This window comes from Cynocephalus volans, chromosome 7 (assembly GCF_027409185.1).
Source record: "Cynocephalus volans isolate mCynVol1 chromosome 7, mCynVol1.pri, whole genome shotgun sequence".
Classification (NCBI taxonomy): Eukaryota; Metazoa; Chordata; class Mammalia; order Dermoptera; family Cynocephalidae; genus Cynocephalus; species Cynocephalus volans.
Window position 1 is genome coordinate 140,905,637 of NC_084466.1, and position 20,549 is coordinate 140,926,185.

Here is a 20,549-nt window from a genome sequence, read left to right on the forward strand (position 1 = left end):
ATATTGTGGCTGCCTCTCTGACAAAATTGATTTAAACTACTGGAGCTGCTAAGTGCATTCAATATGTTGGCTGTGATCTAGTCAGCTTCATTTTGTCCATCATCTTTGGCACCATCTTTCTAGACCTTTCCTATCAGTCATTAAGCAGGTGAGGGAAAGAGGACTAATGATGGTGGGTGACAGTACCCTTTAGAATTTACCCTAAAGAGAGAGACCAGAGAGCAGCTGGGTCCACGCACCCCAAGCCACCTGCACCGGAGCAGGTAGGCGCTACTGTGGGACTCCCAGGCCAGTGTGTGCTGCCCAGAGAGGCCCTAAAGCTGCCAGGCCCTCAGGGCCCCAAGCCACCCGTGCCAGAACAGGTAGTTGCTACCATGGGATTCCCAGCCCAGGCCAGTCCCTGCAGCCCAGAGAGGCCTGAGCCTCCTGCCCACAGGCACTGAGGCAGCCATGCCAAATTGGCAGTCCCTGAAGGATCCTAGCCAGACATTAGGGTTGAATAAGTGGACCATGAAATCCCCTGCCGCAATGACTAAACACCAAAGGAAAGATACCAAAAATATGAAAAATCAAGAAAGTACAACACCACCAAAGGGTAATAACTCTCAAGCTCTAGATCCTATAAAACAGGAAATCCTTGAAATGACTGACAAGGAATTTCAAGCAACAATTCTAAGGAAACCAAGTAAGATACAAGAAAACTCAGACAACACAATGAAATAAGAAAAAGTATAAAGGACCTGAAAGAAGAAATGTCCAAAGAAATCAATGCCCTGAAAAAGAATATAGCAGAGCTTGTGAAGCTGAAGAATTCATTCAACAAAATAAAAAACACAACAGAGTTTAACCGGCAGGCTAGAACAAGCCGAGGAGAGAATTTCTGACCTTGAAGATGGGCTGTTTGAAATAACACAAGTGGACAAAAAATAAATAAATTAAAAACATTGAAGAAAATCTAAGAGAGATAACAGACAACCTTACATGCTCAAATATCTGAATCATGGGTATTCCAGAAGGGGAGGAAAAAGGAAATGGCATTGAAAACATATTCAGCAAAATAATGGCAGAAAACTTCCCAGGTATAGGGAAGGACAGAGATCTTCAGATTCAGGAGGCTCAAAGATCCCCAAACATATTCAACCCAAAAAGGTCCTCTCCAAGACATGTTATAGTCACATTGGCAAAACTCAAAGACAAAGAGAGAATCTTAAAAGCTGCAAGAGAGAAACATCAAGTCACTTATAAGGGAGCCCCATCAGACTAACCTCAGACTTTTCATCAGAAACCCTAAAAGCGAGAAAATAATGGGATGATGTATTCAAAATACTAAAAGACAAAGATTGCCAGCCAAGAATCTTTGCCCAGCAAGGCTATCCTTCCAAAATGAAGGACAAAGAGTATATTTCTCAGACAAACTGAGGGAGTTTACTATGACATGACCAACCTTACAAGAATTTCTCAAGGGAGTACTGGGTTTGGTACCTGGAAAACAACCACCACTGCCAGAAACACTGAAGGAAAAACAAAACCCACTAGTAAAATAAAAATGCTAACAATAAAGAGAAAAAAAAGTTTTATCCCACCCCAAGAAACAAACAAATACAGAAGACAAACAGTAAATCAAAAAGAAAGGAACAAAAGATACTTAAGACATCCAAACAAAAATCAATAAAATGCAAGGAGTAAATCAATACCTTTCAATAACAACTCAATGTAAAAGGATTAAATTCCCCACTCAAAAGACACAGACTGACTGGATTAAAAAGGTGGACCCAACTATATGCTGCCTTCAAGAGACTCACCTCACCTGTAAAGACACACATAGACTTAAGAGTGAAAGGATGGAAAAAGATATACCATGCAAATAGAAATGAAAAAATGAGCTGGAGTAGCTATTCTTATATCAGATAAAATAGACTTTAAACCAAAAGCTATAAAATGAGATAGAAGGCCACTATATAATGATAAAAGGATTTATCCATCAAGAAAACATAACATTCATAAATATATATGCACCCAATGTCAGAGCATGCAGATTTATAAAGCAAACACAGACCTAAAGAATGAAATAGACACTAAATACCATAATAGCAGGGGACCTGAACACCTGTTTCTCAATATTGGAGAGATCATCTAGGCAAAGAATCAGCAGAGAAACACAAGATCGAAACAACACTTTAGGCCAATTGGACTTAGCAGATATCTACAGAACATTCCATCCAACAATCTCAGAATATTCATTCTCCTCAGCACACGTAACATTCTCCAGGATGGATCACATGTTAGGTCATAAATCAGTCTCAACAAACTAAAAAATTGGAATTATTCCATATATTTTTTCAGATCACAATGGATTGAAATTAGAAATCGATAATAAATGAAACCCTGGAAACTATACAAACACATGGAAATTAAACAGCATTCTACTTAATGACATGGGTCCAAGAAGACATTAAACAAGAAATCAAAAAATTTCTTGAAACTAATGAAAATAATGATACATCATACCAAAACCTGTGGGATACTGCAAAAGCAGTACTAAGGGGGGAATTTATCACATTAAATGCTTACTTCAGAAGAATGGAAAGATGGCAAGTAACCAACCTAACACTTCACCTTAAAGAACTAGAAAAGAACAATCCAAACCCAAAGTTAGCAGACGGAAAGAAATAATTAAGATCAGAGCAGAACTTAATGAAATTGAAACCCAAAAAATGATACAAAAGATCGATGAATCAAAAAGTTGGTGTTTTGAAAAGATGAATAAAATTGACAAACCATTATTAGCAAGGCTAACTAAGAAAAGAAGAAAGAAGATCCAAATAAAAATTAGAAATGAAAAAGGTGATATTAAAACTGATACCTCAGAAATACAAGAAATCATTAGAGACTACTATAAACAACTATATGTCAACAAATTTGAAAATCTGGAGGAAATGGATAAATTTCTGGACACACACAAACTACCAAAACTGAGTCAAGAAGATGCAGAAAATCTGAACAGACCAATAACAATTAAAGAGATTGAAGCTGTTATCAGAAGGCTCCAACAAAGAAAAGCCCAGGACCAGATGGGTTCACTGCGAAATTCTACCAAATCTTCAAAGAGGAATTGATACCAATTCTCTACCAACTTCCAAAAGATTGAAACAGAGGCCATTCTCCCAAACTCATTCTATGAAGCAAACATCACCCTGATACCAAAACCAGACAAAGATACAAGAGCAAAAGAAAACTACAGGCCAATAACCTTGATGAATAAAGATGCAAAAAATCCTCAATAAAATACTAGCTAACAATACAGCAACACATACACAAAATTATACACCACGATCAAGTGGAATTCATCCCAGGGGTGCAAGGTTGGTTCAGCATATGCACGTCAATAAATGTGATACACCACATCAATAAAATCAGAGACAAAGACCTTATGATCATCTCTATAGATGCTGAAAAAGCATTTGACAAAAATCAATGAATGAATGAAAATTCATGATAAAGACTCTCTACAAGTCAGGTATAGATGGAAAGTATCTCAACATAATTAAAGCCATATATGATAAGCCCACTGCCAATATCACCTTGAATGGGGTGTTAAGAACAGGAACTAGACAAGGATGCCCACTCTCACCACTCCTATTCAACAGTGTTGGAAGTACTAGCCAGAGCAATCAGAGAAGGAAATAAAGGGCATCCAGATTGGAAAAGATGAAGTCAAACTGTCCCTGTTTACAGATGACATGATCCTATATATCAAACGGCCTAAAACCTCTACAAAAATACTCTTAGAGCTGATAAATGATTTCAGCAAAGTGGAAGGATACAAAATCAACACATAAAAATCAGTAGCATTTCTATACTCCAACAGTAAACATGCAAAAAAAGAAATCAAGAAAGCTAGCCCATTTACAATAGCCACCAAAAAAATAAAACACTTGGGAATAAAGTTAACCAAGGATGTGAAAAGTCTCTGCAATGAGAACTACAAACCACTATTGAGAGACATTAAAGAGGACACAAGAAGATGGAAAGATATCCCATGTTCTTAGATTGGAAGAATTAACATTGTGAAAATGTCCATACTACCTAAAGTGATCTACAAATTTAATGCCATCTCCATCAAAATTCCCATGACATTTTTCTCTGAAATGGAAAAAATTATCCTAACATTTATATGGAATAATAAAAGACCACAAATAGCCAAAGCAATTCTGAGCAAAAAAATAAAGCTGGAAGCATAACACTACATGACTTTAAACTGTACTACAAAGCTATAATAACCAAAACAGCATGATACCAGCATAAAAACAGACACACAGATCAATGGAATAGAATAGAGAATCCAGAGTTCAATCCATACACCTACAGCCATCTGATCTTTGACAAAGGCACCAAGTGTCCACACTTGGAAAGGGACTGCCTCTTCAACAAATGGTGCTGGGAAAACTGGATATTCATATGTAGGAGAATGAAACGACTCATACCTCTCACTATGTACCAAAATCAACTCGAAATGGATTAAAGAATTGAATATACACCCTGATACAATAAAACTCTTTAAAGAAAACATAGGGGAAACACTCCAGGAGGTAGGATTGGGTACAGACTTAATGAATATGACTCCAAAAGCACAGGCAACCAAAGGAGAAATAAACAAATGGGACTGTATCAAACTAAAAAGCTTCTGCACAGCAAAAGAAACAACAGAGCAAAAAGACAGCCAACAGAGTGGGAGAAAATATTTGCAAAATAAACATCTGACAAAGGATTAATAACCAGAATATACAAGGAATCAAACAACAGCAAAAAAACAACCCAATTAAAAAATGGGCAAAGGAGCTGAATAGGCATTTCTCAAAGGAAGATATATAAATGGTCAACAGACTCATGAAAAAAATGCTCAACATCACTCAGCATTTAGGAAATGCAAATCAAAACCAGTTTGAGATACCATCTCACTCCAGTTAGGATGGCTAATATCCAAAAGACTGAGAATGACAAATGCTGGCGAGGATGTGGAGAAAAAGCCCTTCTACACTGTTGGTGGGACTGCAAAATGGTGTAGCCTTTATGGAAAATGGTATGAAGGTTCCTCAACCAATTACAGATAGATCTACCATATGACCCAGTTATTCCACTGCTGCGAATACAACCAGAGGAATGGAAATCATCATGTTGAAGGGATACCTGTGCTCCAGTGTTTGTTGCAGCACTATTTACAACAGCCCAGCACTATTTACAATTGCCAAGAGATGGAAGTAGCCCATATGTCCATCATCATATAAGTGGATAAGGAAACTGTGGTATATCTACACAATGGAATTCTACTCTGCTATGAAAAAGAATGAAATACTACTATTAGCAGCAACATGGATGGACTTAGAGAAAATATCAAGTGAAATTAGTTGGGCACAGAAAGAGAAATACCACATATTCTCACCTATTTGTGGGAACTAAAAATAAATATGCAAACATGGGGGTGGGGTGGGGAAGAAGACACAATAATCACAATTCCTTGAACTTGTTAAGACGAGTGAACAGATTATGATGTTGATGGGAGGAAGGGAGGAGAGGGAGGGGGGAAGGAGGATTGGTAAAGGGATACGAAAATCAACTACATTGTATATTGATTAAAAAAAAAAGAATTTACCCTAAAAAATTAAAAAATATATAAAAATGGCTTTGTTGAGATATAATTTACACAATATAAAATTCACCTATATGCATCCATGTGCAATTCAGTGTTTTTTAGTATATTCTCAGAATTGTGCAGCTGTTTCTACAATCTAATTTTAGAATACTTTCATAACACCCAAAAGAAACCCTGTACCTGTTAGCAGTCACTCCATATTTTTCCCTCCTCTCAGCCCCTGGCAGTCACCATCTGCTTTCTGTTTCGTACTATAGATTTGCCTGTTCTGAATGTTTCATATAAATAGAATCATACAGTATGTGGCCCTTTGAGACTGACCGCTTTCACTTCTCATAGTGTTTTCAAGGTTCACCCATGTTGTAGCATGTGTTAGTGCTTCATTTCTTTTCATTGCTGAGTAATATCTCATTGTATGAATATATACATCATGGTTTGTTTATTCATCATTTGGACATCTGTGTTATTTTCACCTTTTTGCTATTATCAATAATACTTTTATGCATGTTCATGAGCAAATTTTCATGTGGACATATGTTTTCATATCTCTTGAGTATATACCTAGGAATGGAATTGTTGAGTCATATGGTAACTCTGTTTAACATTTTGAGGAACTGTCAGACTTCCAAAGAAGCTGCAACATTTTACATTACCACCAGTAATATATGAGAGTTATGATTTTTCTGCATCCCTACCAACACTTGTTATTCTTTTTTTTTTTTTTTTTCTTTTTACTATAGCCATTCTTATGAGTGTGGAGTGGTATCTCATTGTGGTTTTAATTTACATTTTCCTCATGTCTAATAATGTTAAGTATCTTTTCATGTGCTTCTCACTTGTATACCTTCTTTGGAAAAATGTCTGTTCATCTCTTTTGCCCATTTTTAAATTCTGTTATTTGTATTCTTATAGAGTTGTAAGAGTTCTTTATATATTCTGCATATACATTTCTTATCCAGGTATATGATATGCAAGTACTTTATCCCAGCTTTGGTTTGTCTTTTCACTTTCTTAATGGTGTCTTTTGAAGCACAACATTTAAAAAGAATAAAGTTATGTGTCTAAATTTTCTCTTCCCGTGAGTACACTGGTCAAGTTAGATTTAAGGGCTCATTTTGACTTAGTCACCTCTTTAAATACCCTATCTCCAAACATATTCACATTTCAAGTATTGGGGGTTAGGGCTTCAACATGTGAATTTGGGGAGGGGACACAGTTCAGCCCTTAATGATTACCATAGAACATTTATCACCTAACATTGGTATATTAATTACTATCAACTACAGATTTTATTCAGATTTTGTTAGTTTTTCTACTAATACCCCCTTTATCTTCTAGAATCCCACAAAGTAGCTTTTTTTGTAGAGCCTTTGAGATTTTCTCTATAGACAATCATGTCATCTGCAAATAGAGGCAGTTTTATTTCTTCCTTTCCAACATATTTACCTTTAATTTCTTTTGTTGATTCTTCTCTCCAGAGTTTATAGTTGTTACCTGCAGGAACGTTTGTTTGTTAGCAGCTACTCTTCTATTAGTGGAAGCCAGAAATTCCTAAAGAGGCACTTTTAAAATAAGCAGTAATGAAACTTTAAGTTGAATTAAAAATGTATGTTCACTTTGCTTTCATTTTGACTAGCTGAATCTATAGTTTAAATGTTTGATGTATTTATACTCTATAGCTTTGCTGTAATATAACTGATCTTCTATAAAAGAGAATTTAGTGTGAGATATGTTCTAAGACTTCATTCAAAGGGTAGTATGTAACCGTAATATTTTTCTAATATTCCTGATATGTTTCTTACACTTCTACCTAATAATATTCATCATGAGTCACTAAATACCTATGGAAGTTGAAATGGTTGGTATATAGTTTATAATCTGTCGCTTTGTTGTGATATTACCAACTCTCTGTAATACAGAATTTGGTGTAAGTTCCATCTAAGACTCAAGGGATATTATAGGCATAGCATTATTCTAGAACTTCTTAATATTGTTCTTAAATATCTCCCCAAGGATATCAGTATAATGAAACCCCAGTGAATTTGTAACAACGAAGCACCCAAATAATAAAAAAATATAAATGGTTTTAAAAATCCACATTCTTTGCTATATCTTAGTTGTGAATTATTCTAATGAAATTGCATTGAAAAATGTAAATCCTGGGCATATTTAGTTAACCCAGAAACTTAGAGGAAGGACAGAAACTCACCCAAGGAATTAGCCATTGATTCATAAGGAAATGTAAATAAGTCCTGTTCTGTGGCTGGATAGTTCTTTCTTCAGAGTAATACTGATTCTTCCATTTGGTGATTTTGTTAATACTATTATAAATTTACTATATTCACCATAGTAGAGATGACGAATATATATTTTTTAATTGCCTTACCAGCCAGACTGTCACTATTAACATTTTGGGTCATTTCCTTCAAATATTTATAGAAAGTATTTTGGTTGTTTATTTTTATGTTTATACGAGGCATATAATTTTATATGCTAGATTTTTCATTTAGTAATACAATATAAAGTATTTATCTGTTTTTATTCTTCAGAAACATTTTAATAGTCGTGTTCTGTCAAATAGAAGTAGCATCATTTACTTAAATATCCTGTTGGAGGCTTAGATTGTTTCCTTTTGGCCATAGCATGAAAACCCAAAAGCCAATGAACATTTTTACACAGAACTTTGGAAATATAGGGTTATTTTCCCAAGATAGGTTCCCAGAAATCATAGTATGAATATTTATAAAGCTTTTTGTATAATTTTTATATCCTTTTTAAAAAAATGTGAAATATGGAATGATTAACCCATAAGTGGGTTAAGGATTTGTCTACTTAAAATAAGTGAAAAAATAGTAGCTTTCTTAGAAAATGATGTAATTTATAGAAACTAATTTTACTATGAATAGTATAAATAGTCATATAGTAGAAATGTAGAAAAAGGTGAAAGTTGACTTATGGAAAATTTCTTTTCTTTTTTAAAGTACTTAAGCAATAGTAAACCTGTTCTTGAAAATATTTGGTTAATTCTTAAAAGGAGTTTCTCTCTTAACTCTCTCGGTAGAGGATTAGTACTTTCAGCTGCCCAAAGAAGAATTCCAGTGCTCAGGAAAAGAGAACAGTATTCAGATTTCACTGTAATCCAGCAAGTGGTCTCCTTACAAGGGTGCAGCATCCAGTTGTTTGGATGTTTGCCACAGAAGTAAGGAGTGTTCTGTCTTAAGGATTTGTTATACTAGAAATAGTGTTTATTCTTTATCTTTCTTCACCTTTTACTCAGGCATATCTTCTTATCCCGGAACACAAATAATCCAAGTTTGCATATTAATGCTGAGCCAGATGTGTTAAGCAGGGGAAGAGTAAATGGAAACCAGTTACAAATTAATGCAGTTAAAAGTGGTGACAACAAAGTGTTAACCTGTTACCTAGAAATTAGGAGCATCTTTCCTTCCCTACTTGAGGATTTTTTTCTTTTTTATATTTAAGTTATATGTTAATTAGGTGGAAATTATCCTCTACTTTTGTGTGAAGATTAAACAGTAGTGATGCCCTTTTTCCTTTAGTTTCATATTTCTCTTGGGAGAAACAGGTAGCTCTTTTTTTAATCTGGGAAAAGTAATAACAGAATCTGATCTATTTCAATTGCCTATGACCTAGAAGTGTGTTATGGCTTTTATTTTGGTCACATGAAGTAATTCTTAATAAAGTGGGTAGATTGTGTTAACATTTCTAGAAGGAACGTTATTTTGGCAAGAACTCAGGTTTTTTTTTTTTTAAAGATGACTGGTAAGGGGATCTTAATCCTTGGATTGGTGGTGTCAGCACCACACTCTCCCAAGTGAGCTAACTAGACATCCCTATATAGGGAGTCGAACCTGCGGCCTTTGTGTCATCAGCACCACACTCTCCCAAGTGAGCCATGGGCTGGCCCTAAGAGCTCAGGTTTTGCAAAGCATGTTCTCTTTAATATGGCTTTCTTGTCTACACTTTGTCTAAGCTAAAACTATCAGGACCTTGCAGTTAGGATATATTTAGATCCAGAGATACAACATTTTTTAGTTTAATACTTTAATTTTACAGATATGGAGTTTGAAGCCCAGATTAGGTAAGTTTATTAGGTCTGTTCTGTCGTTTATAACAAAATATCTGGAACTGGGTGATTTATGAAGAAAATGAAATTTATTGCATACAGTTTTGGAGGCTGGAAGTCCAAAGTACAGGGAACACATTTGGTGAAGGCCTTGGTGGTGTTGACAGTGACAGCAGGGTATCACATTGTGAAATGGCGGAGCAGAGAGAGGGACATACTCTTTATGCTCCCCTTTTAAAGCCCTAAGAACCACACCCCTGACGACCATTTTTAATCCATTCACTAGGGCATGGTCCTACAACCTAATCACCTCCCCAAGGCCCCACCTTTCAATTACCATAATGGGATTTCCCACCCTCAACAGTTAACTGTGGGGATTAAGCTTCAATGAGGTTGTGGAGGCATCCATTCTACAGCAGTAAGTGACCCAGTGCATAAATGTGCACACATAGCTTAGTAACTTACAGAGCCAGAACTAAATTCAGGCTTTCCTGCCTCAGTAGAGCATACTTTCTAATATATTAGCTCTTTGTTTCTCCCAAGGTAACTCTGAGAATGGGGAAGATGTATCACATCTGCTGACTGGTCCTCCACGTTACACAGAGACACAGATTTTAAGGGTACAAATCACCATCTATAGTTTTCTTTGCCCTTTCCTTCCCCACTCCTTGCATTTTCTTTAGACCTCACCTATTTAGGTACACTCTGATCACTTGTCTCACATAATGTCAAAAGGGGACTGGATTACTCCTGGCTGCCAGTCTTCTGCACTGAAGATGCCAGTGTTGCTCCATAAATCTGCCACCATGTGGCACTCGGTCTCCCCCTCCTAGAGACAGAGAGTCTCCTGGGTGTAAGAGCCCTTGTGGCAGCCAGTAGTTGCACAGGGTTATGAGGCAGCATAGAGATTAGGTTTACAAGAACGACATGAATATGTTTACCCTTTCAAGTCATCACATTAGCGGTATAAGTCTATTGCAAAGAGACATTAACATTTGAATGTTATGTTTTATGGATTCTGTGTGGTTCAGATCAGTGCCTGGCAAGTTGATTATCAAACACAAACATTAAAGTGTGCAGTGATACCAAGTCCTGCTTTAGCCTCATAAACTAAGCCTAAAATTATTCAGCCATTAAAAATGATGGTCATAGGTTGGCTGATTAGCTCAGTTGGTTAGAGCATGGTGTTGTAACACCAAGGTCAAGGGTTTGGATCCCCAAACTGGCTAGCCGCCAAATTAAAAAAAATATATATGATGGTCATAAAGACTGGAAATGTGGATGTACATGTAGGTGAGAAGAAGAAAACACCACCATAGGAAATTGAACTTGAAGGAAATGGGTTTAAGGCCAAATCATTTGGGGCCAAGGTTTCAAAGGTAGTTAATGTGTAATGTAGTTAGAGGTCCATGCTTCTTTTAAAGCAGAGGCCTTTCCTAGGAGAGGTTTTCAAACAGGAATCCATCATACCACCTCAGAACTAAAAATAATGGCTGGAAAGGTTGGTAAGGCTGAGGCTTTCTTCAGCTTTGTCTGTGCTGCTTACATTTTTCTCCCGGTATCCTGAATCTGAAGTTACTTCATTTTTTTCCATGACCGCTAGAGGGGACCCTTGACATGTGCCATCTCCTCCTCCATTTTTTTCAGTCTAGTTTTTCAAACTCTAATTCCTTATTAGTAGAGTTCCAGGAGCAATGAGAAGGTCAAGGTGTGATATTCTTCAGATTTCTCTGTTGCAGGAGTTTATGTGCTAAGTGTTAACTGCTTGCAGCTCGGTCAGAAATTGGATGCTTTTAGCCAATGTACCTAGTCTTGCAACACGTTGTATTGCTGTTTAGAAAGCTATGCAGCAGCTGTTGAATAGGATCTTGTTAACAAAATGGCAACCCTTTCTTGCAACAGTCCTACTTTTTTCTCCTCGGAGCAGTAGTTTTTTCTGCCTATGCCTTCTGAATCCTTATAAAGACCCAGAGGAGACTGTCCTAGTTTTCCTAGTTTACTATTTCTGTCTCTAACCTGGCATCTCTTAACTGAAACAGTTTTGCCTGTCACGTTCCATTTCACTTTACCACTTCTAAGTCATCTCTGCAACCAGACCCTGAGTTTGAATCAGGATCTTTTATGTTCTCTCATAGAGTGATGAGAATACTTGCTGATTTATTTTCTTACTAGAAACCTTATTAGAATCCCTCTAGCCTTGGAGAAAGCACTATTATCCTCTTTAGGATTGTTCCACAAGTCCAGTTTCTATACTGTGTAAGAATAAAGGGTTCATCCCCATGGTGAGCAGGTGTGTAGGAGTACATGTTCATGCCTGTGCCCACAAACAGCCCTGCCTCTGTACCTCAGTGACTCTTGTCCTCCATAATGCTACATCTACTGTGACACTGATGTGAAAACTAGCATTGAGCATGGCCTTGTGATGAATTGGAGTTTAAGTTAAAAGTAGATAAATAAGCAACATGCAGTTTCCGTTCTGAGATGAGAGTATTTGTTTTTCATCTCAATTGTGAGATTAAAGCTCTGAGGAGCCACCAAGAAAGGGAGTCCCTGAAGCTGGGTACCAACAAGGTCTTTCTGTGACCCTTACCCTTTGCTTTGTTTTGGTTTTACTTGTGGATATGCTTTTGAGATGTCTGTCTACCTAACCTCTGCCCTTGGCTGGGTAGAAGAAAAAGAGAAGTTTGATTTCTTAATCCCTTGGTGCAGAAGCATGAGAATTACAGTCTTTGGGAGATAGCCTCTTTGCTGTTTATTGATATATACAGGCTAATCTTGTGCCAGCGACTTAATGACCTACAGAGAGACCCTTTTATCATCTCATTTAAGGGCAGCAGCTGTGGTGTTAACCCCCATCTGCAGAAGAGGAAACTAAGGTTCCTTGAGGGTGAAGTAACTTGCCTAAAAATTGCTTTTGGAAAGTGCCAGAGCTGAGAGTAGAGCTCTGGTTTATCCTCCTCCACTAGACCTCTCTGGTGCCATTTTCTAACTCAAAACAAAGTCAGTACAACACTTGCAGACAGACCAGATACAAGGAAGGGTGAAAGGCACCTCTGAACCAGTTGGTTCCAAAGTTGTCTACAAATCTGGGGCATGTTTGTTCTTCCCTGCTGCCTCCCTCCCCCTGCCCCTAGGGATGTTATGCCACGAAAGTGGAAGGCTTTATTTTAACATGATCCTGTGCTGTGGAGGCCCTTTCAGGTGGTATCTGAGAAGGAGCTGCACATTCAAAACTAGGAGCCCTTTCTTCCCTGCACTCTGACCCACATGCATCTTTGCAGAGTAGGTTATTGCCTCTGTGCCTTTCAATCAAACCTGTGTTTTCCCGAGAGTTCTTTTCCTCTGTCACTTTAAAAACAAAAACCCTTTCCTTTTATTACTTTAGAGTAAAATGTCCCTTTAAGACTCTATCCTGTAAGCTCTGAGTGTTGGGATCATATCTGTCCTTTTTTTTTTTTTTTTTTTAAACCATCTTTATCAGTGAGTGTTTGCTGAGTACCTAAGGAGCACAACTGTGTGACAGGCTCTGTGTGGAGGGATTTATATTGTTTATGGCAGACAAGCCTCACAGCAACCTTAAAAGAGGAACTGTTGTTCTCCCCATTTTCCAAAGAAAGGAACTGAGTGGTAGAAGCCAGACTCCAACACAGGCCTTGTCCTCCTCAAGGGTCCTCAGTGACGTGGTGCCTCTGTATTAATAAATGAGCCTTCCATCTGCTGGTGGGGTACTTCCTGGAACCCACCAGGCTGCTCAGTGACTTCTTCCACAGACTGTTTCTGTCTTGGCCATGGTTCTCTTTAAGTAGGTTCTACCCATAGAGGAATGTGGAATGGCTGCTAGAAAGAAGCTGCACTCTGTAGGCCCCACTTCACCCCACCCTAGGGATGAACCTGGTGGCTAGGTTAGATTCTGGAGTAACTCAGCCAGAACTTTGTCTAGAAATGTATGCAGGATGTACTACCATATACTAGCTTTTTATCAAACTGGAAGAGGTTTTAATCTAAACCCATTACCCAGTCCTTGCCTCATCATCAAATTCACTTGGAGTGGTTGTTGAGCATAGAGTTTCTGCAGTGTTTGCCCTTGGAGATTCTAATCAGCAGGTCTAGGGCAGGGCCCAGGAGGGCCACCTGTTAATGGAGAAATTTGTTGGCCTCAAAGAGTGGGGTCAGGCCTGCTGAAACCTTTGGCCTTTGGAACAAAGGTTCGTCTGTGAAACAGGGAGGAATATTTTCTGAGGCATCTATGCAAAGTAAAGCACCAGAGTTTTTGGTTGTGTTTTTATCCAGTGAGGAAAGTGCAACCTTGATCTTAACTAAGGTCAATAGTGGGGCATCAGCTGGGTGCAGAAGAGAAGTCCCCACAACTGGCAGAACTTTAGAAAGAAAGACCCCAAAGCTAGAAGGCTGAGGGTGCAGAGATGAGTAAGCCAAGGCCTCCTTCATCCTGGCCAGCCATAGTAGTATGCTACCTCCCCCATTTGACTTGGGGCCTTTTAAGTTAATACCTGTCTTGATGGGAGAGTATTTTTATACTAACCAGCTTGACTCATAGGCTTCCTCATTAAAAGGGACTTGAAGGCTCACAGCAGAGGAGCTCGTGTCTGTCTCAGCTCTGAGAGTGGGATTTGGGGGGTAATCACAGCCCTGGTGGTAATGTGTATGCAGCTAGAAGACCTTATGGCTACTCCCTGCCACTCTGATTCCTTCCGTGTACATTAGTGGTTTCTAGGGAGCTTTTGTTGAAAGCCAACATAAGCATGACCACCTCAGTGGTTGTTTCCTCTAGACCAGCCAGTGTGAGTCCTGCCACCAAGAAAAACCCCATTGGCCCTTGTCAAGTGACCAGAATCCAGATCTGAAGTGTCCCTGACCTCTGAATCCACACCAGGCCCTGTTCTGGTAGGAAGCCCCAGGCCTCATTATGACTCAGCTTCCCCTCCACATACCTTCCCACCCTCCTGTTACCTTCATTCCTGGACCTGAAGAGCAGGTCCTTGCAGTCTGCCATCTTCCATATTCGCTCTATCTCCCCAAACTTCATATCACTAAGCCTTCTGCTAATTTCAGCTTCAACCCCTGAAACCTTCCTTTAACATTCTGAGGATTTTTTCTGAGGTCTCTCATCAGAAAACCCTCTTTGATGGAGCCTGGATTTTCTCATCCGCCTCCTCTCTCAGGTTTACGAAAAGGGACCGGTGAGCTCCTGGCTTGGTTGCCACTTTGCTTCGCCATAATTTTTCAGCAGTCACTCCTTTATAGTTCTATCTGCCTCACTCCCCTTGCTCTCTGTCTTTCTCTCTGTCACACACACACACACACACACACACACACCTACACACACACACACACACACACCTACACACACACACACACACACACACACCCACACATTACCACCAGCATCCTGAGCAGCATCTTCTCAGGACACAGATGCACTTCCCTGCCTTAAATTCAGCCTTCTCCATCCACAGCTTGTCATTGTCCACAGTCGCTTCAACTGTCTTCTTCCCAATTTCTACCCTCAGGGGCCCTCCCAACCCATCTGTGGCTCCTCAACAACTTGCGATCTGTATTGCAGCATAATTTTTGAAAAGTTGAAAATGTGAATTTCATACAAATTATAGTGAGGATGTGTCTTACACTTATTTATCTCATTAATGAGGGAAGCAGAAGGACCAAATAGTTGTACTGTGCAACCATTGGGGTTATCTTTTCTAGCTGACAAGATCACTTCCACTTCTCTGTTTCTCTATAAGTTGAGTCTGGGCCCTAATAAGTAGAAAAATCCTGGGTCAAACACAGTTACCTTCCCCTAGAGAGTCAGATGACCTGTGGGGGCCTCTGGGACCATGCGTTAGTGGAAGTGCATCCAGTAAGCTTATCCCCTTATTTCCAAGTATTGGATACATTTTTCAAACATGTGAGCCTTCGCTGGCTACATGCTTCAGCCCTCACAAGGATGACCGTGAGGAAGGTATCACATGGACTCTTGGTGTTGGAAGGGAGGAGGCCTGATAAGAGCAACCTAGCTCAAGCCCTGCTGGGGAGGTGGATGAAAGGAAGGGGAAGGTGGAGAGTGTGGGGAGGGATTTACTTATAGAGAATGAATGGGTAGATTTCAGGAACAACTCTTTGGTTTTATTCAAAACCATTTGGTGAAGACCTGGGATATAAAAACCTATGAGTTAGCTGTCTAAGAATTATTAGAAAAATTTTGGGATGAGGAAACTGAAACTTAGATTAGGAACAGGCCAAGGGTCACCAAAGTAAGTGGTGAAGCCCAGAGTTAATTCAGGCCTGTGTCTACTGAGACAGTAGTGTGTGGGAGGCCATTGAGTGGGAGGTGGAGGTGACACTGTGTGTGTGTGAGCATACACTGGGTGGGAGGTGGAGGTGATACTGGATGTGTATGTGTGTTTGAATGAGCATACACAGGGTAGGAAGTGGAGGTAACACTGGGTGGGTGTGTGTGTGTGAGTATACACTGGGTGGGAGGTGGAAGTGACTTCCTCTAGCAGCAGGTGCAGAGCCCAGGCCTGGTGTGGATTACATGTCTAAACAAAGGCAACTGCAGGATTCCACACATCCCCACTGCAGGGCCCTCATTCCTGTCTCTCTACAGCACCAGTCTCCTTAGACCCCAGGGAATGAGCTCAGAGGGTGGGGGCCACAGCGATGATGGCAGCTGGCTGTGCCTGTGACACATTCAAGCTCCCGCTTCCACATTATTCCTGGGGAGGGTGGGTCTGTGCCCTCCCGTGGACTGGAAGGGAAGGAGGCGGCAGCCAGGGGCTCTGGGGCCTGTAATTTTATTAGAGGCTGTGACAGAGACAGCTGGGGCAGGGGCCTGAGGAAGGGGCTTGGACAGATGGAGAAAGGCTAGGCCTGGAGTTTGTACTCTCTCATCATCCTGGAGGCAGCTCCCCTGGGGCGCTGGGACCCTCACTCCAGCATCTACTCCATAGTCCCTAGGCTACCAACACAGCCTGTTCAGGTGCATTGTCTCATAGGTGGGGAGGGCCCCAGGAAGCTCCCACCCATCCAGGGAGACAGTACACATAGACCCTAGGAAAAAGCATGCGTTTATAATCCCAGCTCTCCACTTATTGTGTGGTCTTGGGCAAATTTGTTAACTTTTGTCTCCATTTCCTCTCTGGTAAAATAGAGACACTACATGTAACTATCTTAAGAAGTGGTTCAACCAACAGAGTGGGAGAAAATATTTGCAAAATATACATCTGACAAAGGATTAATATCCAGAATATATAAGGAACTCAAACAACTTTACAAGAAGAAAACAAGCAACCCAATTAAAAAATGGGCAAAAGAGCTAAGTAGGCATTTCTCTAAGGAAGATATCCAAATGGCCAACAGACATATGAAAAAATGCTCAACATCACTCAGCATCCGGGAAATGCAAATCAAAACCACATTGAGATACCATCTAACCCCAGTTAGGATGGCTAAAATCCAAAAGACTATGAACGATAAATGCTGGCGAGGCTGCGGAGAAAAAGGAACTCTCATACATTGTTGGTGGGACTGCAAAATGGTGCAGCCTCTATGGAAAATGGTATGGAGGTTCCTTAAACAATTGCAAATAGATCTACCATACGACCCAGCCATCCCATTGTTGGGAATATACCCAGAGGAATGGAAATCATCAAGTCGAAGGTATACCTGTTCCCCAATGTTCATCGCAGCACTCTTTACAATAGCCAAGAGTTGGAACCAGCCCAAATGCCCATCATCAGATGAGTGGATACGGAAAATGTGGTACATCTACACAATGGAATACTACTCAGCTATAAAAACGAATGAAATACTGCCATTTGCAACAACATGGATGGACCTCGAGAGAATTATATTAAGTGAAACAAGTCAGGCACAGAAAGAGAAATACCACATGTTCTCACTTATTGGTGGGAGCTAAAAATTAATATATAAATTCACACACACACATACACACATACACACACAAACGGGGGGGGGGAAGAAGATATAACAACCACAATTATTTGAAGTTGATACAACAAACAAACAGAAAGGACATGGTTGGGGGGGAGGGGGGGAGGGAGAAGGGAGGGAGGTTTTGGTGATGGGGAGCATTAATCAGCTACAATGTATATCGACAAAATAAAATTAAAAAAAAAAAAAAAAAAAAAAAAAGAAGTGGTTCAAGAATTAAATGAGAACAGAGTGCCTTGCACACAGTGCTTGCTCCATAAGAATTAGGTTTAATTTTTTTGTATCAGTTGGCACCCAAGTTACATTTGTAATACTTTGGGCTGGGAACAGCTTGAAAAAAAGCTTTAAAGAAATCCATGCTGACAAAGTGTATAAGATACAGGGGTGTATGTACTCACTCTAGAAAGGACTCCAAAAAGGACTCACACAGTTATCTATTATTGTGTAACAAATGACAACAAAACTCAGATTAAAACAACCACCACTATTATGTCTTATTGTTTTGTGGATCAGGAATTCAGGTGGGGCTCAGCTAGGTGATTCTTTGTTCTGTGTAGCATCAATGGTGGTCACCTAAATGGGACTGAGCTGGCAGATGGACTGGAAGGTCTGAGATGGCTTCCCTCCTGTCTTGGGTGCATTGTTAGGGGTGGCTAGAAGGCTGGACTCAGCTAGCACTGTCAACCAGAAGCCTACAAGTGATTTTTCTGGCATGGAGGTCTCAGAGTGGCTGGACTTCTTACATGGAAGCAGGGTTGCAAGAGAGTATGAAATGGCTAAGGTGGAAACTGCTATGCTTCTTATGACCTAGCTTTGGAAGTCCTAGACATCACTTCCACATCATTCAATTTGTCAAGCAAGTTACTAAGCCCAGCCTGATTCCAAGGGGATGGGAATTGGACCCCACCTCTTCATGCAGGAATAGCTAAGATGCCGCAGCCATCTTTAATCTACCATGGTTACCCTCAAAAAAGATCTTACAAAGTATTTGTGTAGAACTTTCCAGTGGCATCTTGGGAGAGTAGAAAGAGTCCTGGATTGGCCCCAAGAAACTATCACTTTGAACTCCCATTCCACTAAAGGCCCTCTATCTGATGCTGAGAACAGGAGGGAGGCAGAAGAGTGCTCTTGTTTCTAGATCTCGGCCTGGACCTTCTTCTAATGTGGTGACCTCAGGCAAGCCATACCCCTTCTCAATGCCCACTCTGCTGGGAGAAGAATGAGAAAGAGGTTGGATTTGCTGCCTGTGAGTGTTTTCCCAGCACCAGCCTCCTGGTAAGCTGACTGGCACTATTGGGGGAACTGAGAGAGACCTACCTGGCTTCATGCCAACTTTCCAATTAGTTGCAGAGGTGTCTGTGTGCTTCTCACCTTTAGCAAAATCACAGAAAAACAGCTTTACAAAGCTCAATAGGAAAGAGGTAGCTGGTCTGTTTAGAAATACATTCACAGCAAGACTCCTTTCAATTGCCAGCTTTCCCGGAGCTCAAGAAAAGGCATGCATATACAAAAATGGGAATTCCTGGCCCTTTTTCAGAAACACTGATGCATAAAGTCCCACTTGCTCTGTGATCTCCAGTGTGTGAGGGACGTGGGATATGCACCCCTGGCTGAACCAAGGTATCAGGGGAGAGGCCCAGGCCATGATCCCTCTTCACTGCTTCTAGACTTATCTCCTTACCTGGAGAGGTCCGCAGAGCAGGCAAGCTGTCCAGATAGGGTCTTCAGAAAGCCCAGCAGACCACCAAGGTCCTGGCCTCTGTCCTTCAAGACTACCCAGAAGTCTCTGATCCTCTGGGCATCTATGGGCCAGGCCATTCTGGGGAGAGAACAAGGCAGCCAGGCTCTGGCTAGCAATGGAGGAGGTGGGGGAGGGTGGGCAAGGAGCTTTTTGGCCTGGAGCCAGGGCTGAGGGATTTATAATCACCGTGGGACCTGTAAATACTTGGTGCAGCTTTTTTATGTTGAGACCATGCATAATTGAGCCAACTGTGGGCTGTATCCTGCTTCCTCCCACTCACAAGCACATACACATTTATTTACACTGTTACACACACACACACACACACACACACACACACCCCTGCACACGTCATTTAGAGAGAGGAGAAAGGCACCTTGTATGAGGATTTATACTCAGTGCTAGGCATGTGCACTACATACACTATCTCATTTAATTCTGACAACAACTCTTTAAGATGGGTCCTGTTATCCCCATTTTGTGGATAAGGAAATAGATTGAGCCAAGGGGAGGTAAAGTAACTTGCTTAAAGATCTGCAGCTAATAAGTAGTAGGAAAAGGACTTGAGCCCTTGTACTCTTCCACACCAGTGTAGGCCCTTCCACAGGCTCAGTTCAACACTGCTAGACCTTGCCTGACATCATCTCTTTTTGGTATCTATTGGGGAAATTAGGCTTAAAAATTACTATACATCATAAAAGAAAAGATTCATAAAGTCAACTGCATAAAAGAAAACCCTGCATGGCCAAAAAATATACCATAAGCGAAGTCAAAAGATTAGGGGAAACATTGCTACTGATATTAAGGCAAAGGCTAAGCTTTGTAATATATAAAAAGCTCCCATTCATTTATAAGAAAAAGGCCAAAAACCTAATTTTAAAAATGGGCAAAAGATGAAGATTGTTCTTAGGAAAAGAAACAAATAGGTCTTAGGCAAATGAAAAGATACTCAACCTCACTTATTACTTAAAAAGAATTGTATTACTGAAAAAGAATGATACAAATTTAAACTATATTGACATTTTTATCTAACAAATGACTCAATTCCACATTACACAAAGAAATACTACAATATAATCAGAAAAATACAGACAACCAAA